Genomic DNA, 27390 nt, shown 5'->3' on the forward strand with positions numbered 1-27390 from the left:
TCACATTAACAAATTAAAATGATTGAAAGGATGCTTAAACACATTGCAATCACTAACTTGAGATCTCTGTTCAAATTAAAATTTGGACTTTTCACTTTTACCTAAAACTTGCACTTTCTCTGTGTGTGTTTTTCCCCCCCAGTTTTCCCCCCTTTTAGCTTTTTTCCTAACAGAGCATTCGTCTTATATTAATGAATAGGACTTACATTAACACATTGACAAGTGTATTACTGAATCATAGTTTTAGAATGGAAGGAATCCCAAGGAACACTAGTCTCACCTTCTCTTTTATGCTATATTAAGGGCCCGAGATGATTAAGTTGGCATAATGGAATATTCTCTCTCAGCTTCTTCCCCATTGCTCTTTTCATTGCTTATGTTTTCTGGTATTAGAATGCGACTGTCTACAACTAACAGTGGTTAAATAAAATAAGGGAGTATGTTTGAGAATATGTGTTAGATACTGTAATATTCATGAGAACTGTGATAATAACTTAAACACTATTTAATGAGATATGATGACTTAGGTTTTAAAGTGATTTTCATTAAAACCAATTTAATACAAAATAACAGACATTTCAGATAGTTTCACAGCAATATTGTGTTTTGTTTTGTTTTGTTTTTAAATTTTAAGAACCAGTCTTTTTTTTTTTAAATATATTTTATTGATTTTTTTACAGAGAGGAAGGGAGAGAGAGAGAGAGTTAGAAACATCGCTGAGAGAGAAACATCGATTAGCCACCTCCCGCACATCTCCCACTGGGGATGTGCCCGCAACCCAGGTACATGCCCTTGTCCGGAATCGAACCTGGGACCCTTCAGTCCACAGACCGACGCTCTATCCACTGAGCCAAACCGGTTTCGGCCAATATTGTGTTTTAATTGGGGGTTTTCAAAAAGCAATTATGATCCATATATTAAAAAACAGCCCTAGCCGGTTTGGCTAGGTGGATAGTGCATCAGCCTCCGGACTGCAGGGACCCAGATTCGATCTGGTCAAGGGCACATGCCCAGGTTGTGGGCTCGATCCCCAGTTGGGGGCATGCAGGAGGCAGCTGATCAATGATTCTCAACATTGATGTTTCTCTCTCTCTCCCTCTTCCTTCCTCTCTGAAATCAATAAAAATATATATTTAAAAAACAAACAAAAAAACAGGAAGCTTGCTAGACTTCTTGAAAAGTTTGAGATAACTGTCATTACTACCAGTTATTACCTAAGAAATGAGATGCATGCTGAAAACAATGGTGCTAGTGCCTTTCATTTTGTAATAGGGTTGTAATTGTGTAATGGACTTGCTACTTTGGCCCTATTTAAAAACAACTTAACACTAATTACTACTGAGTAGTATATCTGTAAGTTCTGACAGAAATTAAACAAGTAGTAAAATCATTTATGGTGAAATACCACAATTTAACTTTTTGGATATCAAATTTAACAAAAACAGTTAAATCATGTTGAGGTTTTAAAGCTTTTATGGGTTATGTAAGGTACATTTAAATCATTGACTTTTCTAAGAAAGTTGATAAGCTATTTTTAAATTTTCACTACTATGTAAGTGAGTGGGTTTAATTACACACTAGTCTTGTGATAATTAACAATACTCCCAGATTATTTGTAATTATAAAATGACTCCATGACCTGCAATCCTTACATATTTTGCAAGTTTAATTTGTCATTCAGGTTATAAGAGGGAGAGTTTTGGTTGTGGTTGAATTGAGACACTCATAGTAGAAGGAGAAAAGACTTCACCAGAAGTGATTGGATGATACCTGAAATTTAGAGAAATTGGTTGTCAGAAAACATCAAGTTCACCTTTCTCTCATTCCATACACACATTTAGGGTTACTTATTTAGACTCTCAGATTGTGATTCCAAAGGAAAGGAGTGGGTCTTAGTCTTGTAGGAATGTGTTTTTCATAACTGGTTTGCAGGCATATCTTAAAGCATCTGTAGTTTGCACCAAATTCAGAAATTGGTATGTTGAATTATCCAGTCCTAATTTTATAGAACACTCCCCCCCCCCTTTCTTCTTAAAGTAAGGGAGAGAGGGGGAGAGAGAGAAAGAAACATCAGTGTGATAGAGAAACATCGATTAGCTGCTTCCTCCACAAACCCAACTAGAGATCAAACTCACAACCTAGGTATGTGCTTTGACTGGGAATCAAACCCACAACTTTTTGGTGTATGGGACTAGACTCCAACCAACTGACCCACCCAGCCAGGACGAGAATGTCTGTTTTGTAGGTGGAGGATCTGTAAATATTGCACAAAATTAATGAGATGTAGCACTGACTGAAGCAGTTCTAGAAGTATACTGTGTCTTTTAATTCAGGTTTATTAGAGAAAGTATGTTTGAGATTACTTGTTAATTAGATACTATTATATTAATGAGAACTTTTGTGACAATAACTTAAAAACTAATTTAATGAGATATGATGACTTAGTTTTTAAAGTGCAAACCATTTACACCATTGAATTTTGAGAGAATTGAGAATACTCAAACTGATTCTAGCACTGGCTCACCCTGCTGGTTGGCTAAAATATTTCTTTTTCCTGTCATTAAAAAAAAAAAAAAAAATACATAAAGATCATTTGAGCCCTAGAAGGTAGAACACCAAATTCAATTCAGGAAATGGTGCCTTTATGAAAAAGTTTTTATCTCAAGGGCCTCAGTCGCTCTAATGTTTAATTTTTTTCTTAGATCTGCCAAAGTTGAACTGTAGAGTTGCTGTCTTCTTTGAATTTACTAGGAACTCTTACTGTGATTATGGGAAATTAGTATTATTTAGGACATCCTTTGACAATTAGCTAGAAAAACAAGAGTCCTGTGAGATAACTTTCTAGGAAGAGAAAAACAGAGGTTTTCAAGAGGGAGAGAAAGAGCATGTCAGGGCAGAAGCAGCAGCAGTGCAAACTTCTCTTGACTGGGGAAAAATGAGATTGGATTAAGGTTAGTGTTTCCATGGGATTTCCTTAACACTCTCCCTCTACCAATTTTTGTTCTACTCTGTGTCTACAAGCTGTAGGCTTTCCCATTTCACTTGGGATTCTGGGAAACATGATCTTGTAAGTAACTTTGTGAAAAATACAGATGTTATTTGTTCTTTGAAATTTTAGTCTGTTAGTCTAGATTGGTGCAATTGAAGTTGGTTAGAAAAATACAGATTTTAGGTATTGCCTTTTACTATGTATTTATCATTCATATCATTCATTGAAGTTGAAAATACAGCTTCTAAGACTTTTTGTACAAAGTCCAGAAACTTAAAGGTTATGAGCCAAACAGGTTAATTTAAAGTAAAAAACGAATAAAGTATTAGGATGAAAGTAATTGATAGTTTACAAAGCATATTTACCTATGTTTCATCAATTATTTATCAAACTTTTAAGCGTTTAACATTTTTTTATTGATTTCAGAGAGGAAGGAAGAGGGGGAAAGAGGGAGAAACATCATCGATGAGAGAGAATCAGCGATTGGTTGCCTCCTGCATGCCCCCTACTGGGGATTGAGCCTGCAACCCATCTCAAATCGGACCGTGACCTTCCAGTTCATGGGTGGATGCTCAACCATTGAGCCACACTTTCCGGGCATGATTAACATTTTTATCCTTTCATGTTGTTCATCCTTTTACTCAAAAGCCTACTGCATATCTTTTTCATCAGTTTCTGAAGGGAGACGTTAAATATAACTAGTACTTTCAAAACACCATTTATTGGGGAGGAGTGATTTCTAATTGTTAAATGGTTTGTGAAGGTGGATAAAAGCTTTGCCAAAGTTGGAATTAATTGCCTGTTGCTTACTATCTACTTACCAAATAATACACACACACACACACCAGCACACACACACGTGTGTGTATATATACAGAAAGTCATAGTTGCATTTATAATTATGTATAAACTAGAGGCCCAATGCATGAATTCGTGCACCAGTGGGGTCCCTTGGCCTGGCCTGCAGGATTGGGCCAAAACTGGCTCCCTGACATCATCCGAGGGGTCCCAGATTGCGAGAGGGCACAGGCCAGGCCGAGGGACCCCACTGGTCCATGATCGGAGCCGGGGAAGGATGCGGGAGGTTGGCCAGCCAGGGAGGGACTGCGGGAGGGCTCCAGGCCGGACCCCAGCAGCAAGCTAACCTACTGGTCGGAGTGTCTGCCCCCTGGTGCACGTTATAGCGAGCGGTTGAGCGGCCTTAGCATATTAATAGCATATTATGCTTTGATTGGTTGAACGGCCAATCAGACACTTAGCATATTAGGCTTTTATTATATAGGATAAAGAGGCAGGATGAGATAAGCTTTAAAAGTGTAAGCCTTGAAGTAAAATTGGTGCGGTTAAAATCTAGCTATGTGAGCACTAGGCAAATGGTAATGGTAAATGATAATACCATGTACATCCTATATAATAAAAGTCTAATATGCTAAGTGTCTGTTCAACCGGTTGGCCATTCAACCAATCAAAGCATGATATGCTAAGGTCACTCAACCGCTCGCTATGACGTACACTGACCACCAGGGGGCAGATGCTCTGATGCTCCAACCAGTAGGTTAGCTTGCTTCTGGGGTCCGGCTGATTGGGACTGAGTGAGATGGGCTGGACACACCCTGGACCCTCCTGCAGTCCCTCCCCAGCTGGCTAACCTGTGTCTCTCCCTGGCCCTGATTGTGCACCAGTGGGGTCCCTTGGATGGACTGGCCTGTGCCCTCTTGCAATCTGGGACCCCTCAGGAGATGTTGGTTTCGGCTTTATCCTGCAGGCCAACACCCACTGGTGCACGAATTTGTGCACTGGGCCTCTAGTAATTTATATAAAGTACTTAGCTTTCTAGTATCTTTTAGAATAAAAATAGTTATTATTATCATTGTTTAATTATTTTTTCTACTGTAACTTGAAATTTTTTACCTGAGTGATTTGGATTTATATACCTTTGCTAATGTTTTAGACTCCTATTTACAAAGGCAAGGTTGTTAAAAAGGAAGTCAGAGGTAGGTATCACAGTGTGGCTTCTCCAGTTTTAGCTGTTCAGTACTTCAGGAACACTTACCATTTTCTGACCATCAGCTGATGAGTAAATGCACTTGGAATGAGTACATTTTAGTGAAATTATTTCCCAACCAGTGTGTTGGTTTGTCTTTGTTACAACATCCTGAATTTCTTTATCCTTTAAATTGTTGACCATGAGTATGGTGGTGACCATTAGTAGAGAGACTAGGGTTGTGTAGCTATGTGTATTTGTATGTAATGTACATCTGGATGAGAGTAAAGAGTAGCCTCAACAGTAGTTAGGTTGAGGAGAGACATGCTATTTTTTCTTATTTTTTTAATTCTCCCCCAAGGATATTTTTTCCAGTTGATTTTTAGAGAGGATGAAAGGGAAGGGAGGCCGGAGAGAGAGAGAGAAACATCGATGTGAGAGTGACACATCGATTGATTGGTTGCCTCTTGCATGCACCCTGACTGGCCCTGGGGAGCAGACTACCACCAGGTACATGCCCTTGACCCTTTGGTCGTTGGGCCAATGCTCTAACCATCCTGCTACTGGCCAGGGTAAGACATGCTATCCTTTTCATTGCTTAGTGTGAATTGGGGAATTTTCTCAGACAGCATTTCCTTTTGCATTTTTCCTCTCCATACTTTGTATATCTGGGCTAGTATGGTCTTAAACTTATTTTCCTCTTTAATTTTTTTCTACTGTCTACCTCCCCCCACCACTGTCACAAATTTTAAGTTATAAAAATATTTGTAGTAGTAAAAGTAATTTAAAGTTCACATGATAGGTATGAATAGGAAATACTAGAAGTTTCGTATATGCTTAAAAAGTATTTTCAGCAGTTTGGAAAATGAAAGGGGGAGAGAAATTCACCCCTAATCTTATGATCATCACCATATAATCATTAGTATTAAAGGGAAGGGAGGTAAGACTGACATTAATTAACCATCTATTGAGTTCCTTTTAATAATACTGTGATGTATATATATTTCCACTTTATATGCAAGAAAACAAACTCAGACTCAGGTCACAAAGATAATAAATAATAGAGCAGCCAAGTTTAAATCTAGGCATGTCTTGATTTTACAGATGGGATCTTTATTCTGTCTTGTCCTTTCTTTCTATATGTCTATACTTAAACCCAGCAATCTTCAACCTTTTTCATCTCATGGCACACACAAACTGATTACTAAAACTCTGCCATACACACACACAATTTTTTTTGCCTATTTGACAAAAATAATGTAATTTTGATTCATTTATGTATACCAGATGGCTATTGTAATGGCTATTGTCTTTTTTTTTTTTTTTTTAAATCTAAGGCGAAATAGGTTAGTGCCCCTAACTAAATATAGTAAGGATGTTTTAAAAATTCTTTTGGCCCACTTTTGCAGCACACCTTTTGGAAATCACTGTTTTAACCTAATAAATGCAATTTGTAAATTTCATCTCCTACTTATAAAACAACATTATAAAAGCTTTTTTTTTTTCTTTGCCTATTCTCATTTCAAGTGGTGTCTTATTGCCCACATTGTTTATTCATACCACCATATAAAGGCTCTTTGTTTTGGCTGCTAGACTGTGGTATAGAGATATTGGTCAAAATGGAAGCTGCCTTTTTTTTTTACTAAGTGACTAGGATGAAAAATAATCTAGCTTTATCAGAACTAATATTCTGGGATTAGAAATGCTATTGCTTTAATAGCACTATTCTTTCTGGTGCAACATTTAACTCAAAATTTGATATATGTAAAATGTAGATGACATTTTCAATTTATAACTATATGAAAACAAAACTTCTCTTATATTTTCATGCTTTGAAATGCCTTAACCTTTCCCGTAAAAAATCTTTTAAAAATGTTATTAAAATTATATAGGCACTTAAATCCTGTTTAATTACTATTAGTAATTCCTAATTTAATACACTTTAATTTGTTAAAAGAAAAAAAACTTTATTTGGTTTTTACACTCTCATTGGGTGGATGACGTACACTAAAAGATAATTTGCGGGGCATTTATAAATTGTATAGGTCAGCACTACCCAAAAGAAATACTGCATGTTACAAATATGGTCTAAAACTTTCTGTAGCCACATTAAAAAATAAAAAGAAACAGGTAAAATTAATCCTATTAATGTATTTTATTTAACCCATTATATTCAAAACATTTCAATGTTAACATGATTGAGATATTTTACTATTTTCCCCCCTATACCAAGTATTCAGAATCGATGTGTGTTTCTTATGACACATCTCAGTTCAAACTAGCTATATTTCAAATGCTTACAAGTCACATATAGTGCAGATATAGAAAGTTTTGTACAACTTTTCATTTAATATTCACTCAATTATATATGTCACAAGGGCGGGCATCAGGATTTTAGAGATGGTTAGGTAGAGCATGGCCAAAAAAAAAAGGTTGGGAACTACTGATAGAAATATACCAGGTAACTTCTATTCCCATGAAGATGTAACATTTTCTGCACAGAAAAAGGTGCCTCTTGCTCCCTTCTATTAATTCCCCTTTAAAGAAGAAACACTATTTTGACCTCTATCACCATAAATAAGTTTGTCTTATTTTTGAACTTGCTTATGGCATATTTTGTTCTTTCTAAGGGTAGTGGGAATTAATCCCAATCTGCCTCTTTTCTGTCTTTGTTTGACATTGTTGTATGAATTTGGATGAAAATCAGATGATAGGTTGTTGGTACTATGCCCCTTCTGTTTTTTTTCCAGTGTGGTTATGTCAAGATGAGAGAGATGTTTCTTAGACTTCATGAATAGTAACCCTTTAGAGGTTAGCTTTATGACTAAAAAAATTGTTTAGGATATAGAAATTAAAATTGCTTACACAGATAACATGGTTGTCTGTCTTGCTTTTATTACAATATTCTCTAGGCCTATAGCCAAGAAGTAGGTAGAGGAGGTCTTGGATTGCCTCCTTATATAGATGCCTTTTGGCAACTTTTTAAAGTAGCTTCTAGGCATTATGTAGGTTAGCTTTTAGGCATTTCAGGTTACTTAAAAAGGTATTTGAATATTTCTGATTGTGATTGTAGGGGTAGGAATAAAATAATACACTTATGTTTATAGGTAAGTATCCACTCTCAACCAGAAATATTTTTTTGTTTAATAAAAAAAAATTGTATCTACTTAGAAGTATTCATAATGTCAACAAAGCAGTTGCAACTTTTTTTTTGCAATTACAGAGTGATACCCAGTTAATAGAGCGACAATTATTTTGTATAAGCTGTATCAGAGACAACTGAAGATGAATAAACTACCATCCCCATAAATAACCAATTTGTGCTGTGCACCAAGAAGAACCTGCTTTAAATTTCCATGCCAATTTACGACCCCCATACTGTACCAGGGACACAGTGGCTACTGAAAATACCACCAGGACAGGGCTATCTAAAGACACATCCTGTAGTGTGTGAACTATACAAAAAGACACTGCAGTCAAATCTTCCATTTCCATTTTTTTCTTTAAAAGGAGTGAGTTCTGTAAATGCTTTATAGACAAGAAGAAATGCACTAGAACCAACTTATTCATCATCTTCTCCTCTTCATCTTCCTCCTCCTCTTTTTCTTGATTTTTTCAGCCTTGACAACTCCCTTTTTGGATACCCAGGCTTTCCTTTAGCTCAATATGCAGCAATATCCTTTTTGTATTTCTCCTTCAGCTTAGGAGCCTTCTTTTCATAAGGCTGCTTGTCATCTGCAACAGTGTTATTCCACATCTTTCCCAGCTTCTTTGCAACATCACCAGTGGGTAGGCTGGGATGCTCTCCTTTGTTTAAAGGAGACCTCTTGGGTGCATTGGGATCCTTGAATTTCTTTTTGTTTCCCTTTTAGGAGGGCCTTGTTCGTCTTTGCTATGTCTTCAAATTTTCCTTTCTTAGTAGACATGGTCTTCCATCTCTCTGAGCATTTCTTAGAAAACTTTGAGAAGTGGACTGAAGCATCTGGGTGCTGCTGCTTGTGTTCCTCTTAGCAAGTTTGCACAAAGAAAGCATACGATGCTCGGCCTCTTAGGATCACCTTTTATTTTTACTCCTAATTAATTTTCCTCAGCAAGCACACAGTCACCCAGTGCCCAGCCAGCTCACACTTGCCCTGGCATTGTCTCTATGGATCTCAATTTACTGCAATGGCTGTCTCAACCAGAAAGATTTTGACACTTTTATGAGTAAAGAACTAGAATGTTACCTTAAGGACAGTTGCACAAAAAACTAAAATCCATGAAGGACATTTATAAAATGCAAACTGAAATGGAATTATTATTTTTTTGAATTTTTTTATTGATATTTTAGAGAGGGAGAGGTATAGAAACATCAATTTGTTGTTCCACTTACTTTTTTTAATATATATTTTTTATTGATTTCAGAGAGGAAGGGAGATAGAGAGATAGAAACATCAATGATGAGAAAGAATCATTGATTGGCTGCCTCCTGCAAGCTCCCCACTGCGGGGGATGGAACCCACAACCCTGTTATGTGACCTTAGCCTGAATCGAACCTGGGGCCCTGTAGTCCGCAGGCCCATGCTCTATCCAATGAGCCAAACTGGCGAAGGCTGAAATGGGATTATTGATCATGATTTTAACTTCTAGTGCTTGAATCAGTTTTATTTTCCAAATGGAAATAATGGCTACAGCATTGTTTTTTATAAATATAGAGCAGCAGAAGTCTTATTGTATGTAGTATAACAATTGGTACTTTAGGGAGAAGGGTTTTTTTCTGTAATATGTATTATAAAAAGTTCTAAAAAGTACATAACAATGCAAATATGAGTCTTCATTCTAGTATGCCTAGTTTGGAGGAATAGATGTTTTGTATGTTATGTAGAATGGACATGAAAATACTTTCTCATTAACACTTGAATTATGAATGCTTTTGAGGTTATGAATAAAAATATAAAGAAGTTGTTTTTTTAATTTGTAATAAGTTTGCCTAATACACTCTTGCTCCAAGAATTTTAAAAGTTGTCTTGAAGAGCCTTGGCTGGCTCAGTTGGTTAAGCGTTGTCCTGTGCACTGAATGAAGGTTATCAATACAATTTCTAGTCAGAGCACATGCCCAGGCTTTGGGCTCCATTCAAGTCAGGGTTTGTGCGGGTGGCAGTCGATGGGATGGATGTTTCTCTCTCACATCAATGTTTGTCTCTCTCCCCCTCTCCTTTCCCATCTAAAATAAACTTAAAAAATAGTTGTCTTAAGAAATAAAACTGCATCTGTCAGCTTTTCTTACATAGGTTTTGTATTTGACAGGTATAGAAGGCTAAAGCAAAATTGGTTAGATTAGCCCTAGCTGGTTTGGCTCAGTGGATAGAGCGTTGGCCTGAAGACTGAAGTGTCCCAGGTTTGATTCCGGTGAAGGGCACATACCTGGGTTGCCAGCTCAGTCCCCAGTGGGAGACATGCACAGGCACCTGATTCGATTATTCTCTCTCATCATTGATGTTTCTTTTTCTCTCTCTCCTTTCCTCTCTGAAATCAATAAAAAGTATGTTTATTATCTATAAAATATTAAGACTTTATATCCTTTTTGGATAGATTTTAAAATTAAAAATAACGAATGTTATTAATAGCATTAAGAGTTGACTTCTATATGTAGAAAAAAATACACTTAAGAGTATGTCTTATGTTTCTGTGTTTTGACAAAAATGAATGTTATATTTGAATTTAGTTTTTGTATTCAGAAAAAAACACCTTGTTTATCTAGTTGTATTTTCTCTAACCTTCTCTTGTTTTAATTGAGTTAGGTATTATTCATTTACAAGGGGTAAGAATGGGAATGCTATACACAGCAAAGGATATGGTTCCTGCTCTTAAGATCTCATGATCTAAGACAACTTGAAGAGCACTTAAAATGAAACATTTAAATTACTGAGCTGGCATAAAATAATATGAATAGTATATAGTAAGACTGAATTAATAAAGCTTTTTGGCAAAAAACTTCTAATCTATATTTTGAAGAAGTGGTCTGTTGGATTGATGGAGAGGGAAGGGATTATCAGAAAAGGGGAAAGGCATGTTGGGAATTGTGGAATGTGTAAATATTTTTCTTGCTTGAAGTAAAGTGTTTTATACGAATTTAATGAAAAATAAAGTTGATAAGATTGTGTGGCCTGAGCTGAGAATCTAAAGAAGTTTGGATTAGAAATTAGAAATGAGTTTTACTGAAGGTCATTGAACAGAAATATAAGAAGAAAAATGAGAATATTAACAGCCAGATATAACATGATTGGGGAAAAGATTGAAGTGAGAAAGGCCAGTTAGAGGTAATTATTTTGAGATTTATATTTAAAAGTAAGGATGGGTAGTTTTAAAGTAAAGAAGGTGAAATGCATGCCTCCTAAGTTTATGTAGTGCAAAGTTAAAATAAGAATGGAACAATTTTATTTTCTTCTAGTATTGAAAATAAATTTATGTGGTCATACAGTTTGCAAGTAAGTAATTAACACTAATTGAGGCTATCTGCTTTGTTCTATAAAAGAGTGATGAATTTTTTTTCAAGTTTGATTTGAAAACTAAGTAAAACCCCAGAAAGTTATGCTGTAGTGGTATTTTCTGAGTTGCTAGTACTTTGGACTTAAGAAAAAAACAAACTTGAGATGAATACTAAAAAGAGCTTCTATTGTAATTCTGTGTTTTGAGTTATAGTGGTACATTTTAGCCATGTTTTCAGAGACATTCTAATTGGTATAAGAGTTGGTGGACAAATGGGTGATAAGAAAATTAGTAATCTGGAGTATACCAAGATTTAAATTTGTTTTAAAATAGTTACTTGTTTTAACATTTAGGAATAGTTAAAAGCACATAGCTTTTATAGGAGGGAAAAATCCCTAGTATATAGTTCCCTAATAATACTCTGGGCTATAGTATTTTTTTATATTTGTTATTTAAGATATTTATTTTTAATGAATTTTCAAAAGTTTTTAAATTGTATACTATTCCTTATAATGAATACGTTTATTAAAATAGAAAATGTAGAACAATATGAAAAAGTTAATTGAGTAATATAACTTAAAGAATGTTTTTCTGCCTTTTTTAGAGTTAATAAATACAACAGTGTTTGGGAGTTAACAGAGTCTTAGCATTCTGAGAATAGTACGTTAGGCCTTTTTTTAAAATCCTTACCTGAGAATATGTTTGTATTGATTTTATAGAGAAATATCGATGTGAGAGAGAAACATTGCCTGCCTCCTATACGTGCCCTGACAGGGGATCAAACCCAAAACCTAAGTATGTGCCCTAATAGGGAATCAAACCCCAAAGCTCTTGGTGTAGGGGATGATGCTCCTTCCAACGGGGCCTGGGTGATAGTATCTTAGTCTTATTATGACAAGTTTACTATTTATTTATTTATTTATAGCTTTTAGAGCAGAGAGGAGAGAAAGAAGCATCGATTTGTTGTTTCACTTACTTATGCATTCATTGGTTGATTTTTTTTTAAAATACATTTTATTGATTTTTTACAGAGAGGAAGGGAGAGAGATAGAGAGTTAGAAACATGGATGAGAGAGAAACATCGATCAGCTGCCTCCTGCATATCTCCTACTGGGGATGTGCCCCCAACCCAGGTACATGCCCCTGACCGGAATCGAACCTGGGACCTTTCAGTCCGCAGCCTGACGCTCTATCCACTGAGCCAAACCAGTTTCGGCCATTGGTTGATTCTTGTATGTGCTCTGACTGGGGATCGAACCAGCAACCTTGGAGTATCAGTATAATACTCTAACCAGCTGAGCTACTCCGTGACCAGAGCTCATGACAAGTTTACATTTTAACCGTTCTCTCAGTTAATAGGTTTCAGTTAGTAAATAAGTTAGTGAAGTTTTTGGTAACATGGGAAAATAGATTTCATCCATATCTCTGAAATTTGGGGTTTCTGTATAGACAGTACGATGAGAAGGGATGACAGCAGAACTATCTACTGTTCCCTGATTATTCTGATGAACTAGTGGTATTATAATAGAAAGCTTGCCTGAAAGCCCTGCCTTGAACCTCTTTCTTAAATAGTTTCCTGTTTATACCTATTTGTGCTACGTACTTCTTGGAAATAGATGGATCCCACCTGTGTATGCTGCCTTGAGTCTCTGCAATCTGAAAAGCAATGAAAAATCACTTCATGCCTGAGGAGGGGGAGCACTGAAAGGGATGGAGACTAGGAAACCAAGTTGACTTCCATATATGTTGATCCTGCTGGAACAGCTCACACAGGTGGAGAAGATAGAGATAACTTTCAGTGGCTTTGGGGTAACCAATATTCTTGTGCTATGTGAGTGAATGTTTTAATGGTGGCAGTTCCATTAACAGTAATGCAAATGGTATTCTAAATAGATGTCCTTCAGTGTGGTATTGCTTGCCCAACCTACTCTTGGTGCATCCATCTTATTTTCCAAGCCCTCTTCACCAATTTTCCTGTCAAGTTTGACTACCTTATAGTTTTCCAATAGTTTTTTTCTTAATTTAACTGTAATTGATTTCCTCCGTCCCCTGTTCAAATTGGATTAAAAATCTTACTGTGTGGTTTTATGAGTTTTATCTAGGTCAGAATGACACAAACATTGAAAATATGGGAATGGCAAAAATAATACTAAAACTTGCAAGTTTCATTGACATCAAGCAAAGGATAAAACCTTTCTAGGGCAAAACTTTTGAGTGGAAAACATTTTTTAAATAAAATACTAGGACTGCTAAACAGTATCAGGCTTAAACTTTTGTGTGATAAACTCAAACAAATAGCGTTAAAACATATGAAGTTGTTTCTTTAGAGAAATTGGTAAAACCAGTTTTTTTTAGGAGACTTTAATTCACCTCTCAGAATTTAATAAATTAAGTAAACAAAAATTAAGGCTATAAAGATTTGAATAGCAGTATACTTTATTTAATAGATGTATGTCAAACTTTGTTTCCAATAGAGAATACACATTCTTCTCAAATTCCTGTGAATTCTTTTGAAACTGTCTTGGGCTTCAATGAGAATTTGAAATTTTAAATAAGAATAATTGAATAGGTCAGTATTTTTTTACTACAGTATAGTAAAACTAGATGTTAAAGCCACAATGAGTCTACCTGCATGGTTGGGGTGTGTGCAGGAGGCAACCGATCATGTTTTTTTCCTCACATCAATGTTTTTTTTTCTCTTCCCCCCCCCCACCCCCCCTCAAAAATCAATAAACATGTCCTTTGGCGTGGATTAAAAAAACAAAAACCTCTGTGTCTTACTAGAATTTGAACTTAAATTTCATACTATTTAGAAATGTGTAACAATGAGGACATGACACATCAAAATTGATAGCTGAATGAATATTCATTTAAACATGGTGGATTAAATAACCATTTACTTTTTTTTTGCTATCAAATCTAGAATTGATTTTTTTTCTTTTTTAAAAAAATAGGCATAGATGTCAAGGGCAAAGAAAACTGGAAAGTTGATCACAACTAAAATTTTAGGAGCTAGAAAGCAACAAGTGGTAAATAACTTTGTATATGTGAGAAAACTGAATTTATTAGTGGGGAAGTCCTAGAATTGGTTCTCTGTAGTCCTGGGATACTTCAGTATTGGTGGCTGCAGGTACCTTGAAAGATTGTCTAAAAGTCTATAATAACAAGTAAGTAACATATTACCAGGAAAGGGTCTCTTCAGGTTTCTTCTCTGATACAAAGGGATGATCTCGGTTCTTGTCACTGGGCACAGCTGGATTAAGGGTGCCATACTGACAGATAATTGAATAGAAATCTTCATGTTGAAATGAGAATCACCCCAGCCTCTTCCTTTCTAGTTCTGAGAACACTGGGTGTCAGGCTTCTAATTCCAGAAGATGAGATTGGAAGATTCATCCTGTTACAGCAAACCTATGATCAGGGAGAAAAAGACCAAGAGATGATAACATGGCCCAGACTCATCATCCAACAGTGACACCTATAAACACAGAAATTCCAGCAACTTTTTTGTTTCATTTTAAAGTATGAGATTAAGGATCATTAAACATTTTAGGATAATCTTTATGTGAAAGAGAAGAAGGAAATAGAAACAATTCAGGAAGAAAACTTTATTAAAAAGTTATTGATCAACAATAAAAACATATAAAAAGTTATTGATATATTTGGAAGGGGATAATTATATCTTCGAAACAAGAAAAACCAATCCTCAGAAAACAAAGAGCTCTTAGACATTTAGAACATGAAATAACAGAATTGGAAATACAGAATATGAAGGAAATTAAGAATAATGGAACCAGAGAACCAAGATGGCAGCATGGGTAAACGCCTGTACTTGCTGCCTCCCACAACCACATCAAAATTACAACTAAAAGACAGAACAACTGTCACCCAGAACCATGGGAAAGCTGGCTGAGTGGAAGTACTACAACTAGAGAGGTGAAGAAGAAAGCGCACTGAGACTGGTAGAAGGCGCAGAGGTGCGGGACGGGCTGGTCTGGGACCTGGGTGTGCCGATTTTTTAATCGGGAGGGTGATTGCCTCTGTGGAGGCTGCTCTGAGGAGTGAGGAGTCCCAGCCCCACACCAGACCCCCACCCCCAGGTCCCAGAACTGGGGGAAAAAGTCCCTACAGGTAGTAAGAACTATGGACTGTAAAAACCAGTGTGCATTGGGGCTGAGTGACACACGGGCTGAGTGACACACAGGCTGCTGGAGACAGCTGCTGCTCTTAAAAGGCCAGCACTGAACTGAATTTACAAGCTCCCGCTTGCTCTGAGCTCCAGTGCTGGATGAGGCTCTGGGAGACCCAGACACATACAGGGAGAAACTGGACTGTCTGGCATTGGAGCAGGAACTCAGGGCGGCTTTCTTCCAGACAGAGGTGCTCGCCACAGTCATTGTTCTCTTGCCTGGACCTCCTCAGTGCGGGACTGACTGGAAGCCATTTCTGTTTGCTCTGCCCAAACAGTTATTCCCTGAGACCTTGCCCTACCCAATTTACAACCCCACCCAAGCTGTGCAACAACTTTTGCATATGAATGGTCTGTCCTTTCTCAGGCGAAAACTCCATCAAACAAGCTGCAGCTGGGTCGGAGCTGCAAACCTATAAATAAAAGGCCCCCAAAACTGCCACTGGCCCCAGCACTAGCCTACCTTGCTTCACAGCCGGGCCTTGTCTGGGCACTTCCAAACCCGATACAAAGAGGGGGTATCTGCAGATCTCTCTGTAGCTCCTGCTGGGTGGCCTCAGGCAGTGGCTCACTTTGCACCTCCCTGGAGACCCAAGAGCCAGTGTACCAGTGGTCAGTGTGAAACAGTACCAGATTACAGCTCTTCACATCCATAAGTAACACACTCAAAGGGCAGATTCACTGAGCACCAGAGCCCCATGGAAGCAAGTCCTCCATAAGGGTGTCTCCTACATAGCAGCTTTCCCACTGTAGTTGCAGCTAGACCCCACAGCCAATTGGCCTGGAGGTCAATTCCTCTCAGTGATACCAATAGCAATCAAGGCTCAACTACAACAAAACTGTGCACACAGCCCACAAAGGGGTGCACCAAGAGTGTCCACCTCAGGTGATTGGGGAGGCTGAGCCACTGTGCCCTACTGCACAAGGCCACTCTTTTTTTTTTTTAAAATATATTTTTATTGATTTCAGAGAGGAATGGAGAGGGAGAGAGAGGTAGAAACATCAATGATGAGAGGGAATCATCGATCGACTGCCATCTGCATGCCCCACACGGGATCGAGCCTGTAGCCAAGGCTCGTACCCCTGATCAGAATTGAACCCGGGACCCTTCCATCTGCAGGCCGACACTCTATCCACTGAGCCAAACTGGCCAGGGCACAAGGCCACTCTTACACCTCAAAGGAGCCTTAGCAGCTACCCAATACATAGAATCGAACATAGGGAAGCAGCCAAAATGTGGAGACAAACGTGACAAATGAAAGGAATGGAAGAAAGCAAATTACTCAATCTAGAGTTCAAAACAACAATTATAAGGTTACTCAAGAATCTTCTAGAAATCTCTGAGGAACTTAGTGAGACTTTCAAGGATCTTAGTGAAAATTAAAAAAATTAAAATAAAATTAAAAAAAAAAATGGAACAGGACCAGACCAGTCAGAAATTAAGCATACACTGACTGAAATAAAAAACAGGGATTCAACAGTAAATTTGAGGATCCCAAGAATCAAATCAATGATTTGAAATAAAAGGAAGCAAAAAACACCCAACCAGAAGAGCAAAAAGAAAAAAGAGTAAAAAAAATATGAAGATGCCCTGACCGGTTTGGCTCAGTGGGTGGAGCGTCGGCCTGCGGACTGAAAGGTTCCAGGTTCAATTCCGGTCAAGGGCATGGACCTTGGTTGTGGGCACATCCCCAGGAGGTGGTGTGCAGGAGGCAGCTGATCGATGTTTCTCTCTTATCGATGTTTCAAACTCTTTACCCCTCTCCCTTCTTTCTGTAAAAAATAAATAAAATATATATTTAGAAAAAAATGAAGATAGTGTAAGGAGCCTTTGGGACAACTTCAAGCATACCAGCATCTGAATTATGGGGGTGCCAGAAGAGAGAGAGCAAGATACTGAAAACCTATTTGAAGAAATAATGACAGAAAACTTCTCCTACCTGTTGAAAGAAATAGACTTACAAGACCAGGAAATACAGAGAACTCCAAACAAGAGGAATCCAAAGAGGACCACACCAAGACCCAAGGGCAAAAGACAGAATTTTAAAAGCAGCAAGAGAAAAACATTTACCTACAAGGGAGTGCCCATACAACTGTCAGCTGATTTCTCAAACTATGCAGGCCAGAGGGAGTGGCAAGAAGTATTCAAAGTGGTGAATAGCAAGCACCTACCACCAAGAATACTCTACCCAGCAAAGCAATCATTTAGAATTGAAGGTCAGATAACAAGCTTCACAGACAAGAAAAAACTAAAGGAGTTCATCACCACCAAACCAGTATTATATGAAATGCTGAAGGGTATTCTTTAAGAAGAGGAAGAAGAAGAAAAAGGTAAAGATAAAAAATATGAACAACAAAGTGACAACAAATACATACCATCAAGTGAATAAAAAAATCTGATGAACAGAATAAACTGGTGAATGGAATAGAATCAGGGGCATGGAAATGGAACAGACTGACAATTTTCAGAGGGAAGGGGTTGAGGGGATGCGAGAAGAGGTTAGACAAAGGTCTTATATGCATGTATGCATTACCTGTGGACATAGACAATAGGGTGTCAAGGGCCTGAGATGGGGTGGGAACCTGGTGGAGGGGAGCTATGGGAGGAAAATAGAGGGACATCTCTAATAATCTCAACAATGAAGATTAAAAAGATAGGGATATCACGTTAAAAAAAAAATAATGGAACCAGCCTGGCCAGGTGTGGCTCAGGTGTTTAACAACAATCCAGGAACCAGAAGGTCACTGAATCCCAGATATCATGGTAAATTTCAGACACCGGAAATAAAGGGGAAAATCCTAAAAGCTTTTGGGTATAGAGCATATAAAAGAGATTAGGGCCCTGCCTGGTTTGGCTTAGTGGATAGAGCCTTGGCCTGCAGGCTGAAGGGTCCCGGGTTCGATTCCAGTTAAGGGCACAAACCTGGGTTGCGGGCTCAGTCCTCATTAGGGGGTGTGCAGGAGGCAGCCAATCAGTGATTCCCTCTCTGAAATCAATACACACACACACACACACACACACACACACAAGAAGCCCGTTGCACGAAGATTCGCACAATGGGCCTTCCTTCCCCTGGCTGCTGGCACCGGTTTGATGGGCTTTCCTTCCCCTGGCTGCTGGCACCGGTTTGCTTCCGGCACCTGGGACCCAGGCCTATGGCCCAGCCGCAGTGGAGAAGCCAAGCCTCTTCAGTCTTCAGTCTTTTTTTTTTTTTTTTTTTTTTAATATATTTTATTGATTTTTTTTTTTTTTTTTTTTTTTTTTTTACAGAGAGGAAGGGAGAGCGATAGAGAGTCAGAAACATCGATGAGAGAGACAGCAATCAGCTGCCTCCTGCACATCTACTGGGGATGTGCCCGCAACCCAGGTACATGCCCTTGACCAGAATCAAACCTGGGACCCTTCAGTCCGCAGGCCAACGCTCTATCCACTGAGCCAAACCGGTTTCGGCTCAGTCTTCAGTCTTTAGTCTTCACTCCAGCCAGAGCCTTCAGTCTTTGCTCCACGCCTGTGTATGCAAATTAACTGCCCTCTTTGTTGGGTTAATTTGCATAGTTGCTCTGATTGGCTGGTGGGTGTAGCAGAGTGACACCAATTTGCATGTTTCTCTTTTATTAGTGTAGATATGATTAGGAATCACTAACTTTAGTAAGTAATCAATAGTGGAATAATGCCTTCAAAATCCTGACGGGAGTAGGCTAAAATCATGAAACATGAGGTTATTAGACTACCTTAAGTGCATTGTATCTTGGGAAGTTGCTAGAGGACACGATTCCATCAAAATGTTAGAGTAACCAAAAAAGAGATAGGATCCAGTATAGAAGAGAAATGATTACCTAGGGCCGTGGTCGGCAAACCGCGGCTCTCGAGCCACATGCGGCTCTTTGGCCCCTTGAGTGAGGTTCTTCCACAAAATACCACATGCGGGCACGCATGTACAGTGCGATTGAAACTTCGTGGCCCATGCACAGAGGTCGGTATGTTGTAGAAGAGCTGGTATTTTGAGCCGCTATCACCTAGGGTGATAGTGAAGGGAGATGATGAGAGGGTGGCTGTGCAAGTGGATCTGAAGAGTTACCAGTTTAGATTGGGACAGGAGGACAAAGGGCTGTAGAACGGGATCTAGAAACACATAAACAAAATGGAGGGGATTTTTTTCTGTACTTTTTCTGTAATGTCTTTGTCTGGTATTGTTATGAAGGTAATAAAGGGTTCAAAAAAATGAGGAAGTGGTGCCATTTTTTCGGTGTTTTTTTTTGGTTTTTGTTTTTGTTTTATTTTTTGAAGAGTTGGGAAGATTGGTGTCAATTCTTCTATAAACATTTGGTTTAAAGGTACATTTCATCAGAGAAGCCCTCTGGTCCTGGGCAACCTTCTGAAATAGATGTAATTCAGATTTTCTATATCTTGATCAGTTTTGGTAGTGTTTTTCTGGGAATTTGTCTATTTCATTAGGTTTTTTAATTTATTAATTACTAGAGGCCCGGTGCACAAAAATTTGTGCACTCGGGGGGAAGGGGTGTCCCTCAGCCCGGCCTGTGCCCTCTCGCAGTCTGGGACCCCTCGGGAGATAACGCCCTGCTGGCTTAGGCCTGCTCCCGGGTGGCAGAGGGCAGGCCCAATCCCTAGGTGCAGCCCCTGGTCGGGCTCAGAGCAGGGCCGATTGGGGAGTTGGGGCACCGCCCCCTGTCATGCACAGAGAAGGGCGGATTGGGAGGTTGTGATGCCACCACCAGTCATGCTCAGGGTAGGGCCGATTGGGGGGTTGGGGCACCGCCCCCTGTCACACTCAAGGCAGGGTCGATGCGGGGGTTGGGGCGCTGCCCCGTCACACACAGAGCAGGGCCCATCAGGGGGGTTGGGGCACCTTACCCTGTCACACACGGAGCAGGGTCGATCAGGGGGTTGGGGTGCCGCCCTCTATCACCCACAGAGCAGGGCTGATCAGGGGGTTGGGCACCACCACTCTCACACTCAGGGCAGGGCTGATGGGGAGGTTATGGCTCTACCCCATCACACACACAGCAGGGCCCGTGGGAGGGGGGTGGGGGTTGTGGCGCCGCACGCTGTCACACATAGAGCAGGGCCTGTGGGGGCGGGGGGGGGGGGGTTCGGGCGCCGCACACTGTCACACACAGAGCAGGGCTGATCAGGGGGTTGGGGCGCCGCACCCTGTCACCCGCAGGGCAATCAGAGGTTGGGGAGCTCCTCCGTATCAGGCACAGAGCAGGGCTGATCAGGAGGTTGGGGCGCCTTCCCCTGTCACGAACAGAGCAGGGTGGATAGGGAGGTTGGGGCCCTGCCCCCTGTCACACACAGAGCCGCAGGGCGATCAGGGGGTTTGGGCGCTGCTCCGTCACGCTGATCCCGGTGCCGGGAGGCATATACCCTTTTACTATATAGGGTAGAGGCCTGGTACATGGGTGGGGCCAGCTGGTTTGCCCTGAAGAGTGTCCTGGATCAGGGTGGGGGTCCCCACTGGGGTGCCTGGCCAGTCTGGGTGAGGGGCTGAGGGCTGTTTTCAGGCTGAAGAGTGACTGAAGTTCCCAACTGCTCCTTTTTTTCTTTTCTTTTTATTCTGGGCCAGCTTTACCTTGATGCTTGGCTCCAGCTCTTAGGCCTCCGCGGCTGAAAGTAGGTTTCTGGCCTTTGCTTACAATGTTGCAAATCTGCTGGCTGAAGTCCGGCAGTATTTGTTACAATGTTTCTTAAACTGCCCGCTCAGAGGCCTGCAGCCACAGGCGGGGAACGTTGATTTCCTCCAATGATCCTCCGTCACTGAGGCAAGCAAGCCTCATGTTAGTTTCAAGCTGCCTGGCTGCTGGCCGCCATCTTGGCTGACAGTTAATTTGCATATCTTGCTGATTAGCCAATGAAAAGTGTAGTGGTCGTACACCAATTACCATGTTTCTCTTTTATTAGTGTAGATGTTTCCTTATAATCCTTTTTATTATAAAGTCAGTAATAATCACCTTCTTTTCATTCCTGATTGTAATTATTTGTCTTCATTTTTCTATGGTCAGTCTGACAGAATGTCAATTTTGTTGCTATTTTAAAATTCTGTTTCATTTATTTCTGTTATAATTCTTTTTTTAATACATTTTTTTATTGTCTAAATTTTTACATATGTCTCTGTTTTCCCCAATTAACCCTACCCCCCACCCCCAGCCATTCCCACACACAGGGAAGCCTCCACTGCCCCAGTGTCTGTGTCCATTGGTTATGCTAATACTAGGGGCCCGGTGCACGAAATTTGTGCACTGGGTGTGTGTGTGTGGGGGGGGGGGTGTCCCTCAGCCCAGCCTGCCCCCTCTCACATACTGGGAGCCCTCAGGCGTTGACCCCCATCACCCTCCAATCGCAGGATCGGCCCCTTGCCCAGGCCTGACGCCTCCGCCAGAGGTGTCAGGCTTGGACAGGAGACCCCCATCTCCCCCCAATCACTGGCTCTGACCCCCGCCCAGGCCTGAGGCCTCTGGCCCAGGAATCATGCCTGGGCAGGGGACCCCCATCTCCCTCTGATCGCTCGCTCCACCCCCTGCCCAAGCCTGACGCCTCTGACCTAGGCTTCAGGCCCGGGCAAGGGGACCATCATATCCCCCCAATCCAGGGTTCCGCCCCCCACCCAGGCCTGATGCCTCTGGCCTAGGCATCAGGCCTGGGCAGGGGACCCCCAGCTCCCTGCGGTTGCAGGCTCCGCCCCTGCCCAGGCCTAACGCCTCTGGCTGAGGCGTCCGGCCCGGGCAGCAGGGACCCGCAGCTGCAGCGGCCCCGCGATCATGGGCTTCGCTTTAGGCCCAGGCAAGGGACCCCTAGCTCCCGGGACTGCCAGCTTCGACCGTGCCCAGCTCCCATTGCTGGCTCCACCCCTACTTCATGCTATCACTGGCCAGGGCGGAAAAGGCACCTGATTCTCCGATCATGGCTGGTGGGCAGGGCAAAGGCGGCTCCAGGGCCGCCTTTGCCCTGCCCCCCAGCTCTTAGCTCCCCCCTGGGTTTCCGATCACTGTCAGTGGCAGGGGGCTTCTTCCTGCTTTCCCTTTCGCCTCCCTGCATTGTGCCTCCATATGCAAATTAACCGCCATCTTGTTGGCAGTTAACTGCCAATCTTAGTTGGCAGTTAATTTGCATATAGCCCTGATTAGCCAATGAAAAGGGTAGCATCGTATGCCAATTACCATTTTCCTCTTTTATTAGTGTAGATGCATGCATACACGTCCTTTGGGTCCTCTCTAACACCCCCTCCCCTGCCATTTATCTCTGGATCTATTCTTTTTTTTTTTTTTTTTAAATATATTTTATTGATTTTTTACAGAGAGAAAGGGGGAGAGATAGAGAGTTAGAAACATGGATGAGAGAGAAACATCAATCAGCTGCCTCTTGCACATCTCCCACTGGGGATGTGCTCGCAACCCAGGCACATGCCCTTGACCGGAATCGAACCTGGGACCTTTCAGTCCGCAGGCCGACGCTCTATCCACTGAGCCAAACCGGTTTCGGCTCTGGATCTATTCTTGTTCATCAATTTATGTTGATCATTATATCCCACATATGAGTGAGATCATGTGATATTTATCTTTCTCCAACTGGCTTATTTTGCTTAGCATAATGCTCTCCAGTTCCATCCATGCTGTTGCAAATGGTAAAAGTTCCTTCTTTTTTTTTTAATATTTTACTGATTTTTTACAGAGAGGAAGGGAGAAGGATAGAGAGTTAGAAACATCGATGAGAAAGAAACATCGATCAGCTGCCTCGTGCACACCCCCTACTGGGGATGTGCCCACAACCAAGGTACATGCCCTTGACCGGAATCGAACCTGGGACCCTTCAGTCCACAGGCCGACGCTCTATCCACTGAGCCAAACCGGTCAGGGCAAAGTTCCTTCTTTTTTATATCGGCATAGTATTCTATTGTGTCGATGTACCACAGATTTTTAATCCACTCATCTGCTGATGGGCACTTAGGTTGTTTCCAAATCTTAGCTGTGGTAAACTGTGCTGCTGTGAACATAGGGGTGAATATATCTTTTCTTATTGGTGTTTCTGGTTTCTTAAGATACAGTCCTAGAAGTGGGATTACTGGGTCAAATGGGAGTTCCATTTTTAACTTTTTGAGGAAACTCCATACTATCTTCCACAGTAGCTGCTCCAGTTTGCATTCCCAAGTGCAGTGCATGAGGGTTCCTTTTTCTCCACATCCTCGCCAGCACTTGTCATTTGTTGATTTGTTGATGACAGCCATTCTGACAGGTGTGAGATGTATCTCATTGTTGTTTTGATTTGCATCTCTTGAATGATTAGTGACTTTGAGCATGTTTTCATATGTCTCTGGGCCTTCTCTATGTCCTCTTTCAAAATGTGTCTATTTAGATCCTTTGCTCATTTTTTTATTGGATCATTTATCTTCCTTTTGTTAAGTTGTATGAGTTCTCTGTAAATTTTGGAGATTAAACCCCTATCTAAAATATCATTGGCAAATATGTTCTCCCATGCTGTGGGCTTTCTTGTTTTGTTGATGGTTCTAGATAGCGGTTCTCAACCTGTGGGTCACGACCCCTTTGGGGGTCAAACGACCCTTTCACAGGGGTCGCCTAAGACCATCGGAAAACACATATATAATTACATATTGTTTTTGTGATTAACACATTGTTTGCGGGTAGTTTTTATCGCGCGCTAATAGGTGGCGCGGGCCATTTTTGCTAATTTTTTGCGCAAATGGCAACGTTCAGTAAAATTACGATAACTTTAGTTTATGTATTTATACGTTACCCGCATTCTACCGCTAGTCTATAAAAAACGTATTAATACGTGTCCCGTGCTCTATTACACCGGTAGAACGTATAAATACGTAAAACGTATAAATACGTTTTCCGCATACAATGTGTTAATCACTATGCTTTAATTATGTTCAATTTGTAACAATGAAAATACATCCTGCATATCAGGTATTTACATTACGATTCATAACAGTAGCAAAATTACAGATATGAAGTAGCAATGAAAATAATTTTATGGTTGGGGGTCACCACAACATGAAGAACTGTATTAAAGGGTCGCAGCATTATGAAGGTTGAGAACCACTGTTCTAGAGGAAGGCATGCTTCCAAGCTCTTTCTGTGAAGCCAACATTACCCTAATCCCAAAATCAGATAAAGACACCACAAAAAAAGAGAACTACTGGCCAATATCTTCGATGAACATAGATGCTAAAATCCTCAACAAAATTCTAGCAAATCGGATTCAGCATTACATTCGAAAGATTATATACCAGGACCAAGTAGGATTTATTTCGGGGATGCAAGGATGGTACAATATCCACAAATCAATAAATGTGATACATCACATAAACAACTTGAGAGACAAAAATCACATAATCATACCAATCAATGCAGAAAAAGCATTTGACAAAATCCACCACTCTTTTCTTGATAAAAACTCTCAGCAAAGTGGGAATGGAGGGGTCATACCTGAACATAATCAAAGCCTTATATGACAAACCTACAGTCAGCATCATATTCAATGGGCAAAAACTAAACTCATTTCCCCTAAGAACAAGATCAAGACAGGGATGCCCACTTTCACCACTCCTGTTCGATATAGTACAGGAAGTGCTAGCCAGAGTGATCAGACAAGAAGAAATAAAAGGCATCCAAGTTGGAAAAAAAGAAGAAGTAAAACTGTCCTTATTTGCAGATGGCATGGTACTATACATAGAAACCCCAAAGACTCCATAAAAACACTACTAGACCTAATAAATGAATTTGGCAATGTAGCAGGACACAAAATTAACACCCAGAAATCTATGGCCTATTTACACACCCATGATGAACTCACAGAAAGAGAAATGGAAAAAAAAATCCCATTTACTATTGCACCAAAAAAATTAAGATACCTAGGAATAAACTTAACTAAGGAGGTAAAAGATCTGTTATAATTCTTATTTCCACCCTCTCTCTACTTCTGATTTAGTTTGCTCTTTTTTCTGGTTTCTTAAGGTGTAAAGCTAGGTTATTGATTTGAGATTTTTTTTAAATGTAGGTATATATAGCTATAAATTTCCCTTTAAATACTGCATTCATTTCATCCCATAAATTTTGGTGTATTATGTTTTTATCTCAACATCCTATATAATAAAAGGCTAATATGCAAATTGACTGAATGGTGGAACCGGTCGCTATGACGGGCACTGGCCACCAGGGGGCAGACATGCTCAACATAGGAGCTGCCCCTTGGTGGTCAGTGCACTACCACAGGGGCAGCACCGCTCAGCCAGAAGCTGGGCTCATGGCTGATGAGTGCAGCGGCGGTGGCGGGAGACTCTCCCCCCTCCATAGCAGCGCTAAGGACCCCTTGGGGAATGTCCTGCTGGGAGCAGGCCTAAGCTGGCAAGCGGACATCCACTGAGGAGTCCTGGACTTTGAGAGGGCACACGCCGGGCTGAGGGGAACCCCCCCTCCAGTGCACGAATGTTGTGCACTGGGCCTCTAGTATTTTATAATTCAGCATTCATGTCTCATATTTTTTTTTCCTTTGACATATTGGTTATTTAGGACTTTGTTGCTTAATTTCCACATATTTGTTAATTTCCCAGATTTTCTTCTCATTTCTAGTTTCATTACATTGTGTTTGGAGAACATATTTTGTATGATTTAATTTAAGTTTATTGAAGCTTATTTTGTAGCCTAACATATGGTCTATACTGGAGAATGTGCACTTGAAAAGAAAGTATGTTCTGCTGTGGAGTAGAGTGTTCTGTACAGGGATGGGCAAAAATAGGCTTACTGTTGTTTGTATGGAAAATAATACAATAATTAACAAGTAAATAATGCAAGAATAAACTCTCTTGTTTGGTGTACAACTATAAACTTACTTTTGCCCACCCCTGTATATTGTCTGTTAAGTGCTGTTAGTTTAATGTTCAAGTCTTCTATTTCCTTGTTGCTTTTCTGTCTGGTTCTATCCATTATTGAAAGTGAGGTGTAAAGTCTTCAGTTATTTTTGTTTGTTTTGATCTGTTTTCAGTTTTTCTTTTTCAATTTTGTAAGTTTCAACTTCATATGTATTTGTTCTTAGGTATACATGTTTACAGTTGAAATAGAATTTTTGATGGATTGATCCTTTTGTTGTTATAAAGTGTCCTTTTTTTGTCTCTAGTAACAACTTTTTTCTTAATGTCTATTGTGTCTGGTAGTGTATGGCTACTCCAGCGCGTGTGCGAGCTCGCTCTCTCTCTCTCTCTCTCTCTCTCTCTCTCTCTCTCTCTCTCTTTTGTGAATCCTCACCTGTGGGTATTTTTTTCATTGCTTTTTTCAGAGAGAGAGAGAGAGAAAGAGAGAGAGAGAGAGATGCAAGAGAGACACTTCGACTGGCTGCCTCCTGCATGTGCCCTGACTGTGGGCAGGGAGAGAGCCTGCAACCCAGATACTTGCCCTTGACCAGGAATCGAACCCACAATTCTCAGGGCTGACACAGAAACACCAGCTGGGGCACCAGCTCTCTTTTAATTATTGTTTGCATGATATATCTTTTTCCATCCTTTTGCTTTCAATTTATTTGAGTCTGAAGTGTCTCTTAAAGGCAGCATGTAGTTGAATTGTGTTGTTGTTTTTTAACTGATTTTGCCAATCTCTGTTTTTTTATTAGAATGCCCAATTAATTTGCATTTAATGTAATTACTGATAAGGTAGGATTTATTGTCTGTCCTTTTGCTATTTTTTTTTTTTGTATATTTAAATAATTTTTTTTGCTGTTGTTGCTCC

The 27390-nt window shown here is 40.3% G+C and overlaps 1 protein-coding gene and 1 pseudogene across 3 annotated transcripts in view; one reads left to right on the plus strand and one right to left on the minus strand.

The window, feature by feature from the left end:
• ZNF644 (zinc finger protein 644) overlaps positions 1-27390 on the plus strand; it is a 136088-nt gene that overhangs the window by 2032 nt on the left and 106666 nt on the right. The gene's annotated exons all lie outside the window — the stretch shown is intronic.
• On the minus strand, positions 8268-26595 carry LOC132229730 (high mobility group protein B1-like; annotated as a pseudogene).

This window comes from Myotis daubentonii, chromosome 3 (genome assembly GCF_963259705.1).
Source record: "Myotis daubentonii chromosome 3, mMyoDau2.1, whole genome shotgun sequence".
In the NCBI taxonomy this organism is placed as follows: domain Eukaryota; kingdom Metazoa; phylum Chordata; class Mammalia; order Chiroptera; family Vespertilionidae; genus Myotis; species Myotis daubentonii.